This window comes from Myzus persicae, unplaced genomic scaffold (assembly GCF_001856785.1).
Source record: "Myzus persicae strain clone G006 unplaced genomic scaffold, MPER_G0061.0, whole genome shotgun sequence".
In the NCBI taxonomy this organism is placed as follows: domain Eukaryota; kingdom Metazoa; phylum Arthropoda; class Insecta; order Hemiptera; family Aphididae; genus Myzus; species Myzus persicae.
The window spans coordinates 109,604-133,792 of NW_019104043.1; the positions used below are offsets into that span (position 1 = coordinate 109,604).

The 24,189-nt window shown below is 27.4% G+C and overlaps 1 long non-coding RNA gene across 1 annotated transcript in view; it reads left to right on the forward strand.

Moving 5' to 3' along the window:
• LOC111037938 overlaps positions 1-24,189 on the forward strand; it is a 68,912-nt gene that overhangs the window by 26,813 nt on the left and 17,910 nt on the right. Inside the window, exon 2 of the long non-coding RNA XR_002604926.1 lies at positions 5,310-5,366. This is a non-coding gene — a long non-coding RNA (uncharacterized LOC111037938). The remainder of the gene's footprint in view (positions 1-5,309; positions 5,367-24,189) is intronic.

A 24,189-nucleotide genomic window follows, 5' to 3' on the forward strand; every position in this document is an offset into this window, starting at 1 on the left:
TGATAAATATTATACCAAGTTTTTTTTTTGTTTAAGTTTTTAAATAAATTGTTTTTATAGGTTGTATGGGGGTAAAAATTACATTGTATTTAAAAGGTGATGGCTTGATACTATGCTTATTATAATGTTATAATAAAATACAATTTTCAAATTAAACACATAAGTCTTAATTATTATTAAATATGATGTTATAAAATAAATGTAACTGCTACTAAAGTATAATTATACTTTAGTTTGAAAAGTTAAAAATGACCAACCATAAGGATTAAATATAAAATACACAACTTACCTATCATGGTGCAGCAGTAACTCGTTCATATAATATAACTATGAGTAATATTGTACGGTTCCGATTTCCGAATAAAACGAAGCAAACGTCTTTTATAATGCATATTAAATATTATTATATATTACACTAGTAATATGAATATCATATACCTAACATATTGTAAAAATTTCAACTTAAGTTTAATAAAGCATTTATCAAAACATAATTTGATATTTTGATTTCATGTATTTTCATGTGTTAAAGGTTTGGTTTTATCCACAAAACAATTGAAAATACCAATGTCCAACGATAACTTGTCAAAAGGGTCCGTTTTTTGATTGTCATTATAGAAATATTATTATTTATTATTATAAAATACGATATAATTTAGTTCTATAATTACGACCTAACGGGGGCAACGGTCCTGTCAACGCGATATTATGATAAAAATAATCGCGAATAAATTCGGTATTGCTTCTATATTAGACATGACTGATTTAATGGTCTCTGTCGGTGTGCTGTTTAGCAAAATATCTGTAAAATTATGCACGAAACTGATCTTGTCGATTCGTTAAATGTTTTTTAGTCGTATAATCGTGTAGGTAATAATAAATTATTTATTAAACAGAAGGCTTTTAAAATTAACCGGTATAAAATTATTGGATATTGTATATTATCACAAGGTCAACTTTACTTAATCCGGTATTATTATGTAAGCACACATTCGCAGAAATAACACACCCTATTCAGAAAAGGTTGTTTTTCTCCTTTCCTTTATGGTAAATTAACTTTATTTCCATGATGTTTTTAAAATGCATTCAAAGGAAAATATTATGTCCAAGTATCGAGTTAAGAACTTTATATGGCGTATTATATATTATTTATTTAGTTTGCAAGTTCAGAGAGAATAATAAAGTATGTTAAAACTCGTTTCATTTAAACTCCAGATGAATTCCCAAAATTAATTAAAAAAATAAAACAATAACAAAACGCGAACAGCAAAATATAACACAGTGAATATTTTTTTAAATGAAAACATAATTATTATTTATTATTCACACTGTCCGTGTCAATTAATGCCCGCAACACCGCGCGACACACCGAAAGTTCTAGAACTTTTGCTCCAGCAAAAGGGAGAGAAATGCCAAACACCGGAGAGTGGCATAAATGACTTCTACCCCGGTTGTGAGCATTTATCGGACCAGGTATATGATCGCGTGTGCGAAGGGTGGTTGTCCGAGGACGTCATTACCCTCAGGGCCGTGTCGGAAACACATCAACATGACAGACTGAGTGCTCCACTGTGTTCTTACGATTTCCGACAAGTCTTATCTGACTGCACAGGATCATCAAATTTTAACGTACACGGACGTTATGTTTTATCGTCTGGTGAAGAATCTGGGCGTGGGCACTCTTTTACTATCAAACCTACGTACGTTTTGTGAACTTATCTGATACATTACCAAAACCGGTGAAGACGTGGAGTGCTGTCAGTGTCATGATCTATATGAGGGGGGGGGGGAGCGTGCAGAGGAATATTTTCTCTTGATCGGATTTAATCTCATTGACCATTCACAACTTGCGTATTTAAGTAATACATTCTGCAAACGTCTGTAATAAAATCTCGTGGAGACGTATTGAGTACTGCGGGTAAAAATAGTGTTATGGAAATGAATCCTTGTCAAAGATATATTGTCTGTTTTCACTAAATACAAATTATTTTTAATTCACATTTTTATTTAAAGACTTTTCCATCCAAAATATTCTAGAACATATAGAGTAGTATATAGTTGTAAACATTTGATTTTGGAATAGTTTTAACAAATGTATGATAATATGTACTGAACAGATATGATAGATGAATTATTATAGTACATACAAAACGATGTTATTTTTTACATATGTGAAATTTGGGATATTATTTATAGTACTAATTTCTGTTATTTGATGATTTGTAATTATTATTGTAGTGGTAGTGTGGTACACTGTCTTTAATTTGACAGTCATTGCTGTATATTTTATAGGCATACAAATAATATAAGACGCTATAGTCGACAAAAGCCAGTGAACAGTATTAATAAAATGAATTTTTATTATGCTAGTGCGTGATTATTTTACAAAACATTATTTTTTTTATCATGCCATTAGTTAGCATAACTATTACTAGTATGTTGTATGCAAATTGCAAATATTTAATGATTTGTTTTTAAATATATTTGTACTACCTTTAACTTTAAAATTGACAATTTTGGACTTTATAGTATTAAAATGCAAATACATATTGTATAAATTACTGGTGTTTATGATAATTAATTATTTTGGGCGATTCATCAAACATGCTCACCCTCTTTTTATTCTTTAATAATATATCTATTCAATTTTTTGAAACTTCTACCTAGATACTCTCTCAAGTCTATATTTCCAAATAATTTTTTTTTTTATACTATTTAAGGAGTATCCAAAACAAATACAACTTGTTTTTCAAATGAGTACCATATTTTTTTTTATTGTTAATTATACACAGATGGACGTTTTAAAAACTTTAAGCATCTAATAATATAAAGTATAAATTCAAAAGAGCGAAGTTGTAAGGATAATATTTTGAGATATTGAGTGATGTTATGATCTGAAAATGATAGTAATTAATAAAAACATTAATTTATTAAAATGTTATGATTTATAAAAATTGTCTGTGTAAAAAACTAATAACAGACTACTAGACTAAAATTATTGTGCATGATATATTCTATATTTATGTAAAACCATTATTTAGTATTATTTTTACTAGTACATATACACAATAAAAACCTCGAAACCATTATTTGAAAAAAATAAGTTTGTATCTCCACAAGATACCCGTTAAATGACATAAAAATCTAAGCATTTGAAAATATAGTCTTCAAGTGTAGGTTCCTGAGAATACCAAAAATCATAATTCAAATAAAATATGTATTATCAAAGGATAAAATAGGGGTGAGCATGTTTGATGATTCACTATTACATACACACTTTTTTTGTACATTTTTATGTTTAGAAAATATTAGTATTTGGATGTTCACTTACGATTGTTATGTTTGTAAATATTGTTACCAACATTTTTTTCAAACAATAATTGTGATAAAGTTTTTTCCCAAAAAATGTGGTGAATACAAATATTGAAACGTAGTCATTTTTGGTATGAATTTAACGTTTATAAGACGGAAGACTAGTTTTTTTTGCCGTAAAAGGACCAAGTTAGTTCTGTATGTGCCGCACAGTGCGGTTCACTGGTGACCGGAGGTATCCTCCAAGCGCGGTCTGAGGTTTATAGTTATCTTAGGTCGTCCACAGTTTCGTTTCCGGTCGATATAGATTATACACATTATACACGGTTAGTGGACACGAGTGGTAATATCCTTAGATTATTGTCTCAGCCTATGTAATTAATATTCTAATACGCTCTTAAGACCAGTACGGTCCTATTACACCACCGTGGCGGTAGTAGGTATAGCCGCAATTTTGACGTGTCCGCTGTGCACATCTTATAGTGTAGATTTATGTCACGTTCCATCGATCCTTTAATGACATCTGCTCCGGTGTTTTGACCAAACAGTGCGGGTAAAGTCATTTTTCACAAATATTTCCAATCTAATTTCATCGGGACTTAATGTAAATCGATCGAGTGTCCGAACATATCCCTAAGACGATTAGTTTGCAGTAATTAAAACTATATGAATTATAATTGAATTTTGAATCGACCGATGGGTCGCAGACGAGCTTAAAGTATTGAAAGATGAGCTTTTATGTTTATAACCAATTTAAATATAAGTTAATCGTGCAATCTACACAATCTGCAACATATTCTTCCATATTTACCAGAGCAAATAAAATGATGCACATTAATTTATGTAATGATAGAGAATAGGTTGACAGACAAAAGACGCTGGAAAACGTTTGAAATAAAAGTCACTGCAAATTGCAAACCGTGAACAATTCGATAATTCGATCAAGCGAAATAGTCTCTGGGGTCTTTTTAAAGATAGCGGTGAGGAGGTGGCTATGGCTGGTAGAAAGAGTTTTGTTTATGCTTGTCTCTGGTGACCTATTTATATTGTTGGAATTTTTCAGTGAAATTTTTGGTTCAAAATGTAATACGTAAAATTATAAATGAATTTGAAATTTATAAAATCCTATATACGTTCTTTTTATGTTTATTTTTTTAATGTTTATACAAATACAGTATAATTTTAACATAACTTTCTCCGATCCTTACGGTATTTATTTTTATACATTCAGTTTGTAATTAAATTAATGAGTGAGATATAATTTTGTCTGTTGCATCTATCATAACATTTGGAAATATAATACGTATTTTGAAAATTCATATTAAATATTAATACATCTTTGAAAGCCTTCACTCATTTAGAAAAAAATGTAGTTCTTAAAAGTATAAACCGCAATACACATAATATACTTACACTTTTTATTTCATAAACAGATATTATACTTACCTAGTACCTAATGCAATTTATAATAATAATATTCATAAAGTTTTCAAACTTTTTCTTCCATTCAACCCACTGTATATGGCTTTGTTCTCGTATTATACTTGTTCTAAATCACAGATTTCCATATACTTAACTCAGTGTTTTTTTTATGTTGTTATAAACACAGCCTATATATTTGATTTGTACAATATGCATAATTTTTTATTTATATTGTGAATTTTTAAAACGCGTATCATGAGAAAGAAATTACTTATCGTTGACACTTTTGTCTTTATTTAAAAGTCATGCAACTATTTCAGCCATTCTAGACTCTGGTGTAAATTATGTTATCACAATACTACTACTAAGTTGTTCAAAGTAGAGTTAATTTCTTAACTATTTATTTAAGTGTGTACACTGCGCATTATATGAATAGGTACTTAACATGATAAAATAATATAAAGACTAGCAGTTAGTTAGGCTAGGTAATTTATGTGTTATCAATAATAAATCATCTACTGCAAACTAATATGGATTTTATTAAGAATAAATGTATTTATTTTTGTTTTGTTTAGATTGGAATTGACAACAAAATTGGATCACCCAGTATTTCGGCATAGGTTCTAGTAAAGGTAAGAATTTATGAATCAAGATATATAATATTACTACATATACAAACACATACCTACTGTTAAATCGATTCATTTTTATAGCAATATTTATAAACATTTTTAGTTTAGTTTTAGATGTCACTGAAGTGTGTAGTAATTTAAAAGGGATCCATTAAATAAATTATCAATGAAGAGCTTTTGGTATTTCGTTTGCATAGGTATTAACATTTTGATAAGTACCACCGTTTAAATACTGGTTAATTTATTTTATAAATTACATTCAGTAAATTAAAGAGCTACAAATTATTATTATCTTTAAATAACGTGGCACGTCATTTTTTTTTGTAGATGAACGAGTTTTTTTATGTTGAAGGGATCTGTTAATGTTTGTTAACGATGCAACTCATTATTGTTATTTTCCCCTGTAAAACGATCGAGAAATACCTATCTGTTACTTACATGGCATATGTACATATTTCGAAAATACGGGGTTATAATAGGTTTTTTTAATAAATGGTGTCGGTATGGGTTTTTTATGTTCTACATAATATTCACATATATATGTATTTCATTTTTTTGTCACATCAATGCACATAAATTAAGTGAGATTGTTCTTTTTAAATGAAATATTTTTGAAAACTTGATGTATTGTGTAATACATTCTTAAAAAAGTAAATATTAAAATTATTTTTTATAGTCTAATTTTCGTATTTATCATAAATGCGAATGCCTGATTTATTGTATGGTTTTTAAAAAAATAATATTTATGAAAAACATTACAATGCGGACTCATAGTTAATGTGATATAAAATATGTATATTATGCGGATGCTTATAATAAAGTAATAGTGGTTATAGATCAACATTGATTATTGATACCTACCAAAATAGTTTTAATAGATTAGGTATATCTACTACCTATTGTAATTACAATGGGGATTCACATAACTTATTGTTAATAAAATATGTTCTTGATGTTCAATTTAATGATAACTAGTTATTTTATGTCTCATTTTGTTGTTTGAAAACATTAATTATTTATCTAATTATCTTCCATCATGCTATTATTGTGTACTAGACTATAATGCACTCTCCTATAATTTTCTGCAAGTTATTGGAAGGGTTCATCAATTAAATTCAACATTTAGGAAAATTATAGTTCGTACTAATATGTGATCAACAACAATATTAATTTAAGATTAGTTTAGTATTAAACTAAGACATTTAAGAATTTATCTCATGATGAATTAATTCATGATTTAGTTCATTAATGTACTAAGTATTTTTTCATAGCTTCAAAATATATTTTATCAGTAAAAACCAATCGTTTCAGCCCTAATAATCTTTAAATTCGTGTTATTATCGATAGTTTTGATATTTTATAGTGTATACAACATAATATAACATCACAGTTTACAATATGTTTCATAAAGTGTATAATATATTCACCATTTTAATATCTGTAGTGTGCAGCTATATCTAAATGTTAGGTGGTTTGTAACTTACCCATGGTCGTGTTTGTATAAAGCTAAAGTAGATGGTACATATATATTTTGTTCACCCCCCCCCCCCTGGTTATTAGGACAACGGTGACCTTTAGTAGACACTAGACACAGCTTTGTAAAATTCAATCCGCCTTTTATGGTGGTTGTAGGACAGTGGCTGTCGATGACTGTCCACCATGCTGTATATTATGCCGTACATATACGCACATACATTCTGCACATAAGACCTATCGTGTTAGTTCCACATAACGTGACCAGAAATTGTCTTTCGGTTTTATTTTATTGGCCAACGCTTAAGGCACGTTCAGGGGCGGAGCTGTCCAATTTTCCGCATCTGTTCACGAAGCGATTATTTGGATCGATATTTTCCCGCCGCCTGTTGTCGCCAACTATGGTGCCGACGATGGCGTTATCGTCAGATAGTCTACAAAAAAGGTCTTTGGACCACATCCAAGACTATCGTCCATGATGGTTCTTTACCGGTGACGACCATTTACAAATTATTGCCTTCAGGAGGTAGATTATATGGGAGGCAAAAGTCGAAAGTTTTTTCTGCAAAATAACAATATATTAAATTGTGTGCATGCTTTTGTAAAATTGGCCCGTGTTTTCCAAATTCATCGCCACTCAGCATCCCCTGTCTGCGTCGCATCTAATTGATATTCCATTAGCGTGGACCTGGGGAAAAAAAACATTCAAGATAATTTCTTTGTCTGTCGAGCACTGTCGTTTTTTTAAGTATATATTTTTCGTTTACTTTAGATTCTGAACGAAGTATAGTGAAGAAGCTATTGGCTTAAAAATAATGTGTTCTTCAGAATATACTTTTTGGTACAGTAAAATCGTTACAAAAGTTTAGTATAAATAGCCTCTATATGAATAGAAAGTGTACAATAATGGTAATTTAAAGAGATCATTTTTATAAATGATTATTATCTATCGGGAATTCCAGAAAATAGTGAAATTAAATCGGTTAAATAAATAAAATATATCCTTCACAACTTCTCGTTTGATAAAATAAATGTATTTTCATTGTTTATATTTATTTAAAAAATACTTTTTGGCTCTAGATAATACATTTTAAATTATTAGTGAAATACTTACAATTGACTATGAACAAATTTAATTTTATCAATGCTAAGTTAATAAAATTCGATAATATTTTATTATATTTGTTCTCATGAGCATTTCAAATTAAAAAAAAACAATAAACTATTATAGCTTGTTAAGTGTTAACTGAGTTACACTTTACATTTGTGACCAGCGTTGTATTTTTGAAGTATAGTTTCCATATTGAATATTTTTTTTGTCATTTGGTTGGAACAAATAAACATTAGTTTTCATCAATTTTTTAAAATTTGTCTTGAGAATTTCCATAAATATTATTAAGATCCGTCTTAAATTTATCGATCATGTTAATAATATTAAGTTCATGTTTATTAATAGTACTTGTAGTAAGTATGATGTGATTTTTGTTTATTCAGTTCAACTTTTTCTGCAGATCTGCATGGACATTTACAACACTAGGGTGGTAATTTAAATAAATTATATATAGAGTTCACGTTTTACTTTTCGTCAATACAGTAAAGGCTCGAGCCAAAAAACATCATGTAAAAAGTTTTGAATTCATCTAACAAGTTTAATCCATTTCTCCCAAAAACATAAGTAAAATAATGGCTGTTTATAAATGCTTGTAAAAGTATAACCAAAAATGTTTTTTGTTGTTGAACATTGTGCCTTGCCCGAAAGATAATTAATAACTGCACAACTATGTTTAGTATTTACAGCCCGATTCAATTGGATTATTCATAAAGGTCGCCCGTGACACTGTAATATTGAAATATTTACTTACAAATATAGTTTTTTTACAATTTTATAATATGAGTATAGTTTAATACAGTGCTAATAGTAAAATAAATAATATATCATCATCGGTATAAGCATTAAGTATAGTGCATAAAAAACATGCATGCGTGTGTGTGTTTTTATTGTTTAAGGTTCATAATTTTAATTACCTATCTAGATTTTTCACATCCGAGTTATAAAGTTACGTTAAATTCCATCGTCATATTTTTCAGTACAATAAAAATACAACCACACTATGTAAACCTATAAAAAAAAGCGCATTAACAGTTACTGTTTTTCTGTTTACTTGACGCACGTAGTATATTTATACATTGAGTAATACTAATAAAGATCATGTTTGAACATTAAGGGTTAATATGATTTTTATGCTGATCGAGAGGTTAGGTTTTTATATATAATGGATTTGAAGAATAGTCATTTTAACATTATAATCTATATAAAACAAATGGTTTTAAATTTTTAAATGATAATTTACTGTTTTTTTATTGTTACTGTTGAAAATGTTTTACAATGGGTACTAGGTAGTTATTTTTTTGCATATCCACATGGGGATATTCACTATATTAGTTCGAAAATTGATTGATTTTCTGTTTTATTCAGCGTAATGAATAATGCACTTGCTAAGTACTATTCAATGAAGTACTACTTAAATTGTTAATGTGTCATTTGATATATTTACGAAATCCAATGCAATATTATAATAATATAGTATGTAGTATGGTTGGAGATAATGTTCTGGTTGATAGAAATCTGTGATTAATAATCAATGTATCACAATAAGTAAGCACTAATAATAATGTTTACCTAGGTAATATGTATAACCAATAAAAATAAAAAGATAAAAATCTGTAATGTGCACGATTCATATATTACATTAATATTATAATTTATTTTATTAAGATAATTCACGGCAATTAGAATCAGGACCATTGGTTGACAATCATATTATATTATGTTATTTTAGTCTGAAAAAAAATATTTTAAGTAGTGTTATTGATTACACGATAGAAGTGGGCATTGTTACAAAGTCAGGCTTTGTGTATTTATTCATATAAAGAATGTAAATTTTATGTTAAGTATAAAAATTTCTTTAGAAATAATACTATTATATATATGGAAATATTATTATTGCAAGTATTCTTAAAAATGTTGTGATTTATGATGAATGTAAGTGATTCAAATACGTATAATAGTAACTGATATAATTTAAATTAAGGAAAGTAACTGGATTTAGTTTTGTATTATATAAATAAGTATTTCTTAACTTTCAACTTATTTTTGCTTTTGTTTCTATTGATACTTTTTTTTTAAAGCATAGAGTTGAATTTTACTTTAATCTCTGATTGGTAATTCCAAATATAAACAAAAGAACAATCATCTTCATTTTTGGAAAGTTTAAAACGATACAGTTCTTGTGATTTAACGGGTCAAGCATTTTGGAAGTTTATTTATTGAGAAATATCATAGTAAATGTATGATAGATACATCGAATATGGTTTTTTAAAAAATATTTTATTATTTTACTTTTATTTATTGTGATAAAAATACTTTCATGAATATAAGCACTGACATTTTTTTATCTGACAATTTTTGAAGCTTTCTAATATTTTCTTAGTCCCTATATTTTAAATGGAAATTGATGGAATTTTAGAAACAATTTTTGTAATTTTGGGTTTGAACTCACTTTTGTTGAATAAAAGTTCTCTAAAATGTTTACTTCGCAAATCCTCAATGTGCAGCAAGGCATTTTTTTGAATACATTTCATAATTTTGTATTCATAGGTATTGAGGTACTTTACCGTTGAAGTGGTTTCTTGTCTTTAAAGTGACTCCGGGGAGTTGATCGGAGTAAAACCACAATTTTCAAAAGCGCACGAGAATACGACATTTCAGTGTAAATTATACATTAATACGTGTGGTTTATATTATATGTAATATACACATCAGAAACTTTTAAATTTGGCATAAGTAACACATATTTTCATGATAATTCAACATTTTTAGAACGAGAAAACTGAAGCTTTTTTAAATGAAAGGAAATGTTTTAAATCAAAAAAAATTATTGGTAATGCAAATGTATAATAAGTACCGACTTGTGTGGGAATTAAATTGAACATTAAACACTAAGGTATAATAACACAATATGTGTCATGTTGAATGTGTATATCAGTTATTTGTTCACTTATTTTTGTGTATATTAATTATTTTACTTTTTTAAAATTATTGTAGGTATTGTTCTATGTAACTAGTATTTACAAATAATTTGCTTGTTGTACACTGAAGATTTCCATATTTTCATATACTCTCGTTTATTCGGGTTGATGAAAATGTTATTAAATGCTATTAGTTTCTTAGGTAGATGTTTTATAAAAATATTTATGTATTTTCCAGTTAGGTTATATAGTTTACTTGTTTTGTTTTGTATTCAGTAGCATATTATAATCATTGTTGGCACGTTAAAATCCAATTTGAAGATTATAAAACCTAATTAAATCGGTAAAAGGGTAAAATATCGAATTTAAATTCAATATTTTTTTTTCCAAGCATTTCCTTACTGTGATACTACTGTAAGACTATCTATAGTGATTATTACGAGTATTACCCGCAGTTATATACTTAGTATTTAATTAAGTACCCTTTAGGATATAATTTTGTTACAAGTTGAGTTTATTTATTATTTTCATGTTTTCAGATTAAATAGTCAAGCCCGAAAAAATACAAAATCATATTTTCTAGATTAGACCCTAGCAGTTGTGGTGTGATATTTTTATGTAATAGTAGGTATCATGTCTTATAACACAATGTTATGCATTGCGCATACTGTTATGTTTAAATGTTTTTGACCGGCTCGTAGTATTTGCTAATTTATGTTTAATTCACTGAGCTGTAATTGTTGCAGACATTCAAAAGTTTTCTGCAAACTCGTCATGTAATCATTTAGTTTTTGTTAGAAAGAAATCATGTTTTCTACAAACTTTTACAGGGTTGATTAAATCGTTGGTTAGTGCTTTAATATTTTACTCTATATACTCGTACTATGACGTAGGTCACATTGATCGGATTACAATATTAGTGTCGATGAAGTGTTTTAACATTTTGTTTTTACTATGGGTACGGCGTACATTTAATAATGACAAAGTATTCGTTTATAAAATTAAATATTTTACGTTCACGAAATGTTTGAATATAATCATGTTGTAGACCGTAGTATTAACCCATTATACATAAAAGCTTAATGGAATCGTTGTCAAACTTAAGGTTCCTAAGCCCATATAACTTTTAGTTGAACATCAGTATTTAAGACTGAAGATGATGTAATTAAAACGAGTTTGTACTTTTCATACAAATCATATTTTGTTAGGGAGTATATACGCAAGGGCTATTTTAGAATACATCGATCAAGGAAAGGGTGACGTCGTCGGAAATGATACGATTTCGAGTACAATTTCTGGTCTCTAACTTACGCCGTATTGCACGAGATGATTATCACACAGCATCACTACTACCATATTTCTGTTACGTGTGCACTGTGCACACATGAAATTCCACGACCCAATCATTTTTCTGTCGTCCGATCGATCATCATATTCGTCTTTGACCATTTATCCAAATACATCAAATTTTTTTTCCACATGAGATAACATAAAAGCTTAAGTTCCAACATAGATATTTTTATAACTAGAATTTCCTATATTTTCTTCAAAGAATATTTTCAAACTTTGTCTGCTATGTTATAAGTAATAATAAATTATTGTCTTCAGTTTAATATTAGGTTATTTATTTTGAATTCTATTTGAAGTGCATAATACTATTGTAAACATGTAAACATTTGTTAGTACATTTATAATATTTCCATTAATGCAGAAAATACAAATATAATTAGTATCATCTGAAACATATTTTCCATTTCCAGAGCTATACGTATTTATCTTAATTTCAGCCTTAAGATATAATACACTTATTGATAAAAATTTTGGACAATTTCAGTGTTTAATTGATTAGTGAATATTGTTTCTATATATAAAATACTTCAGTAGTATTGTAGATACTGCGCATACAATAAATAACATACAAAAGGCACAACATTATCAGAGACTTTACTATAAAAACACTCTGCCGTTTTACTATGTTCACAAAAACTGACCATCACAATAAGAGCACTTTTAATATTGTTCAATAATTAAATGAACTGTAATTAACTTCAAACTTAAAAATGTTTTATTTCAATCTAGGTACAAATTAGGCTGCCGGTAGTACAGCGTTCGAACGACGACGACGGATTGAACGGCGAATATATTGTCATCTAGACTGTCAGCCGTATAAATGTAATCGCTGGTTGCTAGTTTACAACTTTCGTGATTAATAATATATAGTACATAGTGATATATATATACCCTACCTTACAAATATTTTTCCTATTCATAATATGTATGTATATAAATATATGCTAGTTTAACTTAGTTGTAAACGGTAACTATTTCGAACTTCGTAATCTATATTAACTATTAACTAAGGACCTAAGATCTAAATATTGTTATACATGAAAATGGGTATGCTTTCTTGACCTAGCTTATAGTTCTAATAATATTTATATATTACAATAGACTTATTAGATTCTGAGCAGAAATAATTTATCGATTTTCAACTTCAGTATCTTTTCCGACTGAAAAGTGAATGCTGTTGGTGCATTTAGGATTTCAAAATTTAAAATTCTCAGTTGTTTTTAAAGGGAACGTTAAAAAATAAAAAAACAAGATTCCACGTAAGTAGTTCATACTGTAACTAGAAATTCTAAGCATGTACTCGTATACACACAATGAAATTTTCAAATTCAATTTTTTCAACACAAATGAATAGGCATAGTATTTAAGCCCAATAGTAAAATAAATAACTTTAATCACAATAGTGTCATAAAATATACTTATAATATTAGTACCAAATAGTATAGGCTAAAAGAGCGTTTTCAATCAGAATCATTTTTCCTATACGATGATTTTATATCATTGAATTCAAATAGAACCCATCGATTACAGTGACTCTCAAGACACCTAATGTACAGCAGTGCATTACTCACTTGCTCGCTATTTTTCAATTTAGTTTAAATTTCGAAACACCTAGTAAAGGTACTTGCATTCTACAATAGTGATATCATTTCATACATGGCATATTGGCATATCACAAATATTTTTAATATGTAAATTTAACAGTAGCTACATCATAAACCCAATTGTTTTGAGTTACAGATTCCATGCATTGTTATGTAAAATATTTAAGAAAATTTCCGTCTACAAGTATGTCCACGACTTTAATCTTTTTAATGTCAACATTTCATGTACGAAATATCACAAAATGTACTTAATATTTACTAAGGACATTTTGTAATAACAATAGTAGTAATAATAGTTATGCAATTTTGTTTAAAATAAACAATATTTTATGATTTTTGATTTTAAATCTTAATCAGAGTAGAAATTAGTTTTCCTAAACATGATTATCTGCCAAAAGTTGTATGTAACATATAGGAGAATTGGGATATTAAACTACTATTCTAACTTAGAAAGAGAATTGTTCGATTTGTGTGACTCTAAGAAAAAGTAACGGAAAGTTATGTAAAAGTGGTATCAATTAAATCTAAGTTCTAATAAAACATATTTTGGTAATTTTGTTCTTATTCAGAAAATAATAACTATTACAAATTCTATACATATAAGTTGACTAAATATCTGATTAAGTCTTACAATTTTATATTTAAGCAAATTAATTTAAAAAATATCACTAACATCAAATTATAAATATAATAACATTTGTTTTTTTAATTTTTAGAATGCAAAAATAATTGCTTGTACCAATGTATGTAAGTTAATTACAAATATGGGACTAAAATGTTTGCAAGATAATTTTAGAATAATATGCTATAGTAGGAGCAAGTAAATTATTAACAAAAATGTTGACCAAGATAAAAAAAAAAGGTATCAAGGAATTAAAGTTACCAACCTAATTTAAAATTTCGTTTATTTTTTAATTTAATGTGTGGAGTAAAAATGTAAAACAAACTTTACTTATTTTTCACCAGCATTGAATTTAAATATTATTCATTTAATTTTAGTTTATTTATGTGTACAATATTCAATTGAATTATGTCCTATTAGGTTATACTTATGTGGGTCAAAAGTTAAATTATTTAAACATTAAAATATTGTACTCAATATTTTTCAAATATTCATTTTTGTATTATCATTATGTTTGATTGTTATGTTAAATATTGTGATCATACATTATATTAAATATCAATGTTGACTAATTGTTGTGATTTTTAAAATCAAAAGTTTTTGAAACAATTTAGCTTTTTGAAGTGAACCAATGTTTTGAAACCGAGAACAATAAAATCCATTAAAAGGGTTGAAAATGACCAAATTTTGGCAATGAAAACAATGCATTTTTCACATTAACTCTATGGCTGCTATAGTTTATAACACTTTACTTTGTATTTTAAAATAAAGCCAAAATTTTTAATTGTCCAATAAAAGTGCATAAATATCAAAGATAATTTTTCAAACTAAAAATAAACCCCTCGCTGTTAATATTATTTAGTACAATAAGTTGAAAATATAAAGTAAAACGTACACCTACCTAGTTGTTATCTAATTTAGTGTTCAAAGCCTTAAGTTTGTAAATTTAGCAATTTCATTCATGATAGTATTACTATACAGACGGCGGAGTACTGTCTTTTAGCTTTCCAATCTGCTTATGATGGCGTAAAGTAGTTAGGTGGCAGAATATTATGGCCTGAAGGTGCAATAGCAGTGTTGCGAGTGCCGTTCAATCGAGTTATGTGAACCCCTTAATGCGTGTGTACGAAAAAGAGAGCGACTATATTGCGGTCGAAAGATTCTCGCGCTTTAAAAGAGGCGACTGGGGAGTAGAACGTGGCCAAGTAATTTACGGCTTAGTTATTGGCAACGAAAGTAAATTGACATAGAATACGAAAACTGCTGTTCAGTATAAACCATACGAGATGAATAACAAATTGCGAGTGGAGATCTTTTTGTTTTTACGCATACGAATATATTATTATATTTCTTTTTTTCTTTTCCAAATATACGGCTACTATTTCCAACACCTTACCAACATTTAGATTACATGCCAAACAATATGCGATCCATGGTTTGTTTGACTTTGGGTATTATAATGAATACGCTTTTGTGTTTAGGAGACGTGTAATATAACTTAAACTTTTCCTCTTATTTTTCTCTTAGGACGTACGCAAATGGTGGACTATTACGGCTCAGAAAGAATATAGGGTTGACGATTGTTGTTTGGTTAAAAGCGTCCATCATTGTGTTCGTTCGTAGAAGCTTTTGTAAAACAGTAAATCATTCACAAGTAAATTTTATTTTATTTTATTTCACCTAACCCAACCAAAATGTCGGATGTTGAGTGCATTTCATATTTTCAAAACATTAAGTTGTGTTTATAAATTATATTTATTTACTTTCTGCTGGTAAACATATAATATTGTAATATAAATACATTTAAATTAATTCCGATTTAAAAACAGAAGATGATTTTTTTATTTACATATTCTAGAATATAATTAATGTTTTTCTTTCTTTGATGTGAGTATAAAGTTATGGAGTTGAAAAAAACAATTTCCATTGTTTAATTTTTAGAAGATAATCATGGCACCTACGTTACTCTAAGTTAGTTTATGTTTATACATTTTTATTTACAACAAATGTCGAGTTAATAGAAATAAGTGTTTCCCAGTGGTAAACCTTCATTAAACCTATGTCCTCTTGAGATAATCCTCATACATAGTTGCACGTTTATTTTGATAATGTCGAGGCATATTAAACACTAATTTTAGATTTAAACGGTTGTATTCATGAAATTTGAAATGAAATCCTTGCAATATTTGTTGTCGTTCAAGAAAAATTTTTAATGAATTATTATTTTATGAAATCTTATAAAATTGTTTTTAAATTTGATTTAAGATTTATGGATAAAAATTAACCTAAAAATAATTTAAATTAATAATATAAGGCACCAAATTAGTTTTATTGTTATCATTATTATTGTTACTATTATTATCATTATCCAATAAAAAGTATAATTTATAAGATACAATTAATTTACCTATACTTAGATTTTTTTTTTAATTGTATATTAATAGATGAGAAAATATTATATTGGTTATATTTTGGGGATTGGTAAATATTTGAAACTCAAAATATAATTGCTTTTTCGAAATGTTTTTCTTTATCTATAGAAACAGTCGAAAAACAATCTCTTCAATGATTTATATAAAATCTTGAAACATTCCTCTTGACCACGAAAAAGTGTAGAAAATCATGAAATTAATAGGTACCTTTGTGATTTATATGTTAAAACAATCACCCTCATGCCTTACCTATTTTCCCTTACATTCGTAACTCAAAAGTATTTTTTTTTTACCCAAACAATTTCCGAGGAATGACTGAGTGTGGTTTTTATGTATATATTTTTTAAAAATAAGTACCTATAATCCTTTACTATCCATTTGAATAGTGGGTAGGTAGGTAAACACTATATAGATATTAATATTTCGATGATTATTACTCTATTGCGAAGGTGTCATTTTTTAGCAATGGTCACGTTTGTCAGTCGGGATATGATACCGAGGACGGTGATTTAAGGTTTGGTCTGGAGGAGGACAGGGGATAATTCGGTGTCAGTATAACGTGCGCTTCCGAATTAAAAGTCAAATTGTTTCCACCCAGCAAAAGCTCATTGTAAGGGTCCGGGGGCTATAAATCATTCCATTTCCGCATTACCAGGCCACCTCTCACCACTCACTACTGGTCGCTATATACTGACTGGGATTCTGCTTTAGTCACCGTTGCCCTCCACACAGTGGCCGTGTCACATTTTCAGTTTAGGTCAACCAGTGAATTCGACTTGTGATATCTTTCGTACAACGTTGTGCCCGCACTCTGCCTAGCGCATGTATTATGCTCGCGACTTCAACACGTCACAACCCTCCGTTTCGTTTCATCGAATACTTTTCCTCGCCTGTAAAGATAAATCGTCTGACCTTGGCAGTTTTAATCTAGTTTTAACCACCACGCGTGTGTAGTTATACGCATGTGTGTAGCATTGCGTATGGGGTGTCGTGGGCAGAGGGGAGAGAAATGGTAAAGTTTTGAACGTGACAAACAAGATTAGGACGTAGAACGTGACGATTATTCATCACGGACTTTTGGAATTCGGTTAAACAATGAGACAAACCATAAGAGATATCCTCCCCGGATGAAAAAGAAAAATTTGTGACCCACATGTTTCATATGCTAAGAGCATTTTGAACGATGCGTTGGGATGTCCACAGGCTTAACTTTTTACACATCGCCTTTTTTCGAATACTCGGCCCCAAATCGATCAATATACAATTTGCGATAATTGTGTATGTATTAGATTTGATGGATGATATTTCATAAATTATGTAGATTGAAGACCAAGACTTAAACGACCTAAAATTATTTGATTTTCGATTAGAATTATTATTTACCGACTTTTACAGCCCACATTTATAGAGAAGTAAATGCATGTAGTTTGAAACTTGTAGAAATATTTCCAAACTATTAAGTATTATATTTGTATTTGGCAAACAGTTTATTTACTTAAATACAGAATATAACACGTGTAATCGATGATCATGTGTGATGTGTGTACTAGAACATCAGTGACTTAACTAAAGCTTAGTCGTTGAATATTTTAAATAATTATTTCATTGTAATTTTTTTTAATAATTATCCATCAATACCAAAATCTGTGTTTCTCAGATGATAGTCTAATGTGAACAAATATCGATAAACTATGTATCAAAGCTCATAAAGCTTAAATTTAAAATGAATGGTTTAAAATAATAATCTCCTTGATTTTGGATTTAACTAAATAGTTTTTATGTTCAATAAACCAATGAAAATATTAAGCAAAAGTTGTGAATCCATAATAATTTTGTCGGAAAAATAATTAAATAATGAAAATTTATATTATATTAATTTCTATAAATTGATTTCTGGTTGAAATGGAAAATTCATACTTGTATTACTGAGCCGTAATTTTGTTTGTATTCATTAATTTGCGATCAATATTTAAAAAACAACAATCGAGAGTTACGACATACAGTATGCATTATACAAAGTATTACATACTAAGATTTATTTTAAAATTACTTAGTTTTATAAATACTGATTTTAACAAGGAATATCAAAAAACATCAAGTACTTAATTTTGATAAACTTCTTAGGAATTAATAAATCCTGCTATCAGCTTTTAAACATAAAAAAATTACCGATACGTAATCATAATAATAAAATTAGACTAAAAAAATATGTATATTTTTGTAATCACATAAACTTATAATATGCATTTTGGAGCAAAAGTAGTCTAAATCGTGCAATTATGCTTTGTAGAACCTAGAAATAATTAATGTACATCACTGCTCTGACTTAAATTAATTTAACTATTACAGTTAAAATAAATCAATAGATTAAACATAATAAAAATAAATTTTATAAAAAATGACCAGCTTTTTGTTATTTTAATAGAGTTTGTATTCTATATTACTATTACAGTTGTTACAACTATTAACTACTATAGTTCTATTTGCTTATAAACTTATAAACTTATCAACACTTTAACTTACAACTAGTTTTAAGTACTTTTAGAATTGTATACTGCAATAATACATCTGAGAAATATTATTTGAATACAAAGAAATAAAAATGTTTTAAATTTATTTTTATATGGTTATGCAAACAATTTGTCACCTATTGTTTGTTATGGTATCTTGTAAAGTAAAATGAGTGTACAATTTAGCACATTTATTTTGAAAAATCATTTATTACATTAAACACACTTATAATTCAGTACAAACTATATTTAAATTATAAGTCAATTCATTATATGATGGAAATAATGGTGCATAAATATAGTGAATTATTCTGTTAAATTACTAAATTACCAAATTAGCAGATTGTTCTTTAATTTAAGCCAGCTTCTTCATCGTTATCGATCTCATTTAATAGTATTTCCTCATGCTTCGAGAAATACTAAGAAAATGAATATACTAAGGAACATAGTCCTTCAAAATTCTCTGGAATATCTTCCAAACTTATTATAATGCACCTATTATTCTTAGTACCCATTCAAAAAGTTAAGGAACTCGAAACTATTAGTTCGAATCTTGGCTTAGAAACATCAAAACTTAAAATATTTCAACTACTTAACAAAACCCAACAGCTAAAAAAGTATCATTCTCATTTAAAAATAAAAAGTTGGTGTCGCCACAGGACATTACTTAAATAATAAAAAACCTGAGCACCTACCTATTTAAAATTATAGTCCTTATTACTAGGTGCTTAAAATGTAAAAAATGAGCATTTGAATGAAACGATTTTCGAAGAAAAAAATGTTAGTGATCATCTTTAGTGTATTAACCTGAGATTATTCTAATATATATTCTATATAATTGAATACAAGTGGTTAATTTCCCTCACACACATAAACTAATATACCATTTTATACGCATATTCATATTTGTGGGCTTATTATGATTTACGACCGTCATGCACTAGATATTATCATAAATGTATCTCGTACGATGACATGATGTTGTCACTGAAACTTTTTTAGTAATTACTCTTGATAAGTACTTATATATAGTAAAATTAAATATTATTTCTCTCGTCAGTCGTTTCTAGTGTATTATGTGGGTTAATTGAAGTAATTAATTGGACACATTTGTTTATTGTATACATTTATACATCTTTTTTAGATTCTATACAGTTTGTGCATTTGTAAGTTCATAAAAAATATTTAAATTACGCATTTATATTATTTGATAGAATCACCATTAAAATCATTATAACAATACTTCTGTGAATATTCCAAAAATAATAGTAGTTTGCTTGCCATATAATATATTAAAGCGACATTTTCTTATATAATATTTGTTAGAACGTAGGTACAAATAAGGAATTAGAAGATTATTTAGCAATGAATGAATAAAATATATTATATCATTCTCGTAAAAAGTTAAATATTCGTTTTAATTTTAGCTATAACAGTTTATTACATTTATAATTGTATGAAAACACTTATCTTATCAAATAACATAAATAATTGAAAACTATATAGATACATGTTACACAAGATACTAGTGAAAATTGTATTGTATAATAACAATTGAATACAAATTAGTTTTAAACAAAGTAAACTGAATACATAGGAGTATAGGACTGAGTTTTTTCAAATATTCTAGATTATCTATAGCAATGTGTATGTTATCTACCTAACAGTTATCTTAAACGGGAACATTTTTTATTTTTATTCTAACTATTTAAAAATAATTCATAATTCTGTAATTAGAATCATAGCTTCAAGTAATGGATTATTAAATTGTTTTTTCATTGTTGTAAGTTATTGTTAATAATGTTCGCATTAGTATTTTACATAAAAGACGTTGTTGCCTCAATCCTATCCATTTTGATGAGAAATGTGAAGAGAATTTTATCCACAGTGCGATAGTCATTTCGTTAACATCCTTTAAAAAATGCTACAGAAAGTAATTTTTATTACTAAATTAAAAGTTTTTTTATAAAACATTTAAAATCCATGTCATCATTTATGCCTGTTTTTTTATAAAACTTTTTTTTAGTACACAAATATAAGTTCATTTCATGACGATGTTGGTACTTATGGACTTTTTGGATATTCGGATTAAAAATACTAGTTATAGAAATTCTTATCTTAAATTTATCTTAATAACTATAATTATTATAAGAAAAAAGGTACTAAATTAAAATAAATAAGGGTTACTTATATGTTTTTTTTAATTAAAAAAAGTAGTACCTACAGCTCTAAGAAAACTGGAATTTGTAATAACTATTACACTCCATAAAAGTTAAACATATTTATCTATTTATTTTTGGTTAAGCTATATTAGTTTCTGTTAATTTCTGCTTTTAAGTGATTTTAAACTTTCTATGATCACTTTACTTACAAAAACTTATGTACGATAAATTGTTATAATCATCGTAGAGTTTCGATAATTTATGTAAGATTTTGAAAACTATTGTAATTATAGTATAGTTTTAGTATAGTTATATTTTAGAAACTACTTATATTTAGTATCAACTAGTTTTAATGTTAAATTTTAAATAATATTATACTATAACAGTGGAATATAACTTTATAGTTGGTTAATCTAAAAAGAACTAGGGAATCAAAAACTATTAAACATTAATAATATGCTATTGTATTGTTACTTAAATTTAATATATATGAATGGAACGGGTGCTAAAAAAATTTCGATTTAATTCAATATTTAAGCTTGTTATAAATTACTATATTACTGGTTAAATAATATGTGGTTAACAAATTTCAACTGTACTTTATTACACGTCAGTTGAAATTAATGTTTTCACCATTAGCTTTATTTTGTGTCGTATTACATCCAAGGAAATGCTGTTAATCCGAAACCAGGTCTTTTATTGAAATACGGTATACATGGTAGGTACATGGATGTAGGACCTTAGTGGATATTGTTAATGTTTGGTGACAGTTTTTAGTAGTTTTTTTTTGGAAATATAATATTTTTTTCGAAGAACATTATAGGTGTTTTTAGCTGTAAAATTTCAAATCCGCTTGATGTTTTGTATAATTTCATATAAGAAGAAGAAAAAAGTTTTCACTAAAAATAGTTGAAAACATAAATAATAGTATACTTAGAAAAGATATCAGTGTAAAACTTTTTATTTGATAAGTTAGTAAAAAAGTAGGGGAAAAAATAACATTGTTCGTAATAATACGAGTACCATAAAAGTAAATAAAAGGACAGATAAGCAAATAAATATGATCATTGAAATTAATTATTATTTAGGTGATACTATTTTTGTGGTAGGTAATGTATAGCAATTATTTTTACCAAGTCAGAAAATGATGGTATTGTATTGTGTGCTAGATAGTGTTTTAAATGGTTGATTTTTATTTTAATACAGATTTCGAAATTTCAAAAGTGTAGTTATTAAAAAAAAAGTTTAAAATCATTTAAATAAAAATCAGTGAAGCATGCTTAGTAATAATATATGGCTTAGAATCTGATCCAATATTAATTTTAGATAATTGTCTTATTATCGACGAGCCTTTACTGATGTATTAAATTTCATATTACATTTCAAAGATAGGACAACACAATTTATCATCAAATGTGATATCATTTTTGAAGGGTTTTCTGTTATATTCGAAATAACCTATAACTAATAACTTATTAGTTGGTAATAACTAATAAGGATTTTGACATTTATATAAATTGATTGGATTATGTAAACTTGAATTTTTTAGTTATTATATTATGACGTGTGTATCATCGATTGTTTAGAAACTGTTATCTTAACAAATCATTGATACCCTTGAGATTATGTTCCATGTAAGGAATGTACTGGTTTAATAATAATAACTAGAGTTTTTCCATTGTAGTTTTTTAGGTGTTCATTTTTGCTAATAAAGGCATTCTATAAAATTTTCATTAGACTTATTTTTAAATTGGTTGAAACAACATGTAACTTTTTTATAAAGCTACATAAAATGTAGAATTTTGTTTTTAAACTTCGATTACTAGAGATTTATTTTCATTGAACTCAACTCTGTTTTGAAATATGACATTTCTGTGCTTTATTATTCACTTCAATACATTTTTATTTAAGGGAGTCGGAATGAATGCGTTTCTTAGTACAAAAACATGTCTCACAGGAAAAACTCTCATGCCATGTAGAATAGTCGGATTTCGTCAATTTTGTTTTTGTTAAAATAAGAGAACAGTTTGCAGGTCGGGATCGATTTTCAGATCGATTTTCAAAATTATAAATATTGAAGCTAAAATATGCATTTGAATAATGCACAATATTTGTTATTGTTCAAACGTATTTTTCTATCACTATTTCAAGTACAATGATAATTGGCGTCTTGAACCGACCCGAATAAATAAACAAAATATCATTAAATAAATTCTTTAAAAAAAAAAAGATGAAATCCGATTATTCGACGGGGCGTAAGGTTTTCTCCTGTAAAGTCATTTTCATTTTCATTGATAAAATATACCTTATAACTTCCTCCTCCCTAAATAGGTATCGGGCAGTAGTTTAATGGAAAAATATTATAATTAAGGTAATAATTAAAATATAAAATAGAATTTCAAATTTTATAGAATCTTGGAAAATTGGAAAAACCGGCACCGATACCCTTAAGAGATGTTCTTATTAAAGAGTATCTTAAAATAAAACAATGCAAAAGTACAAAATATACGTAAGTACTATAGTATAAAGAGCAAAAATGGTTATGAGTGGCTTTTTCAAATAAAATGGTTTATTATTGCATTCAAACGTATGTAATACAACTTAAAAGGTTGTTAGTGTTCAATAATTTTGACCTATGTAG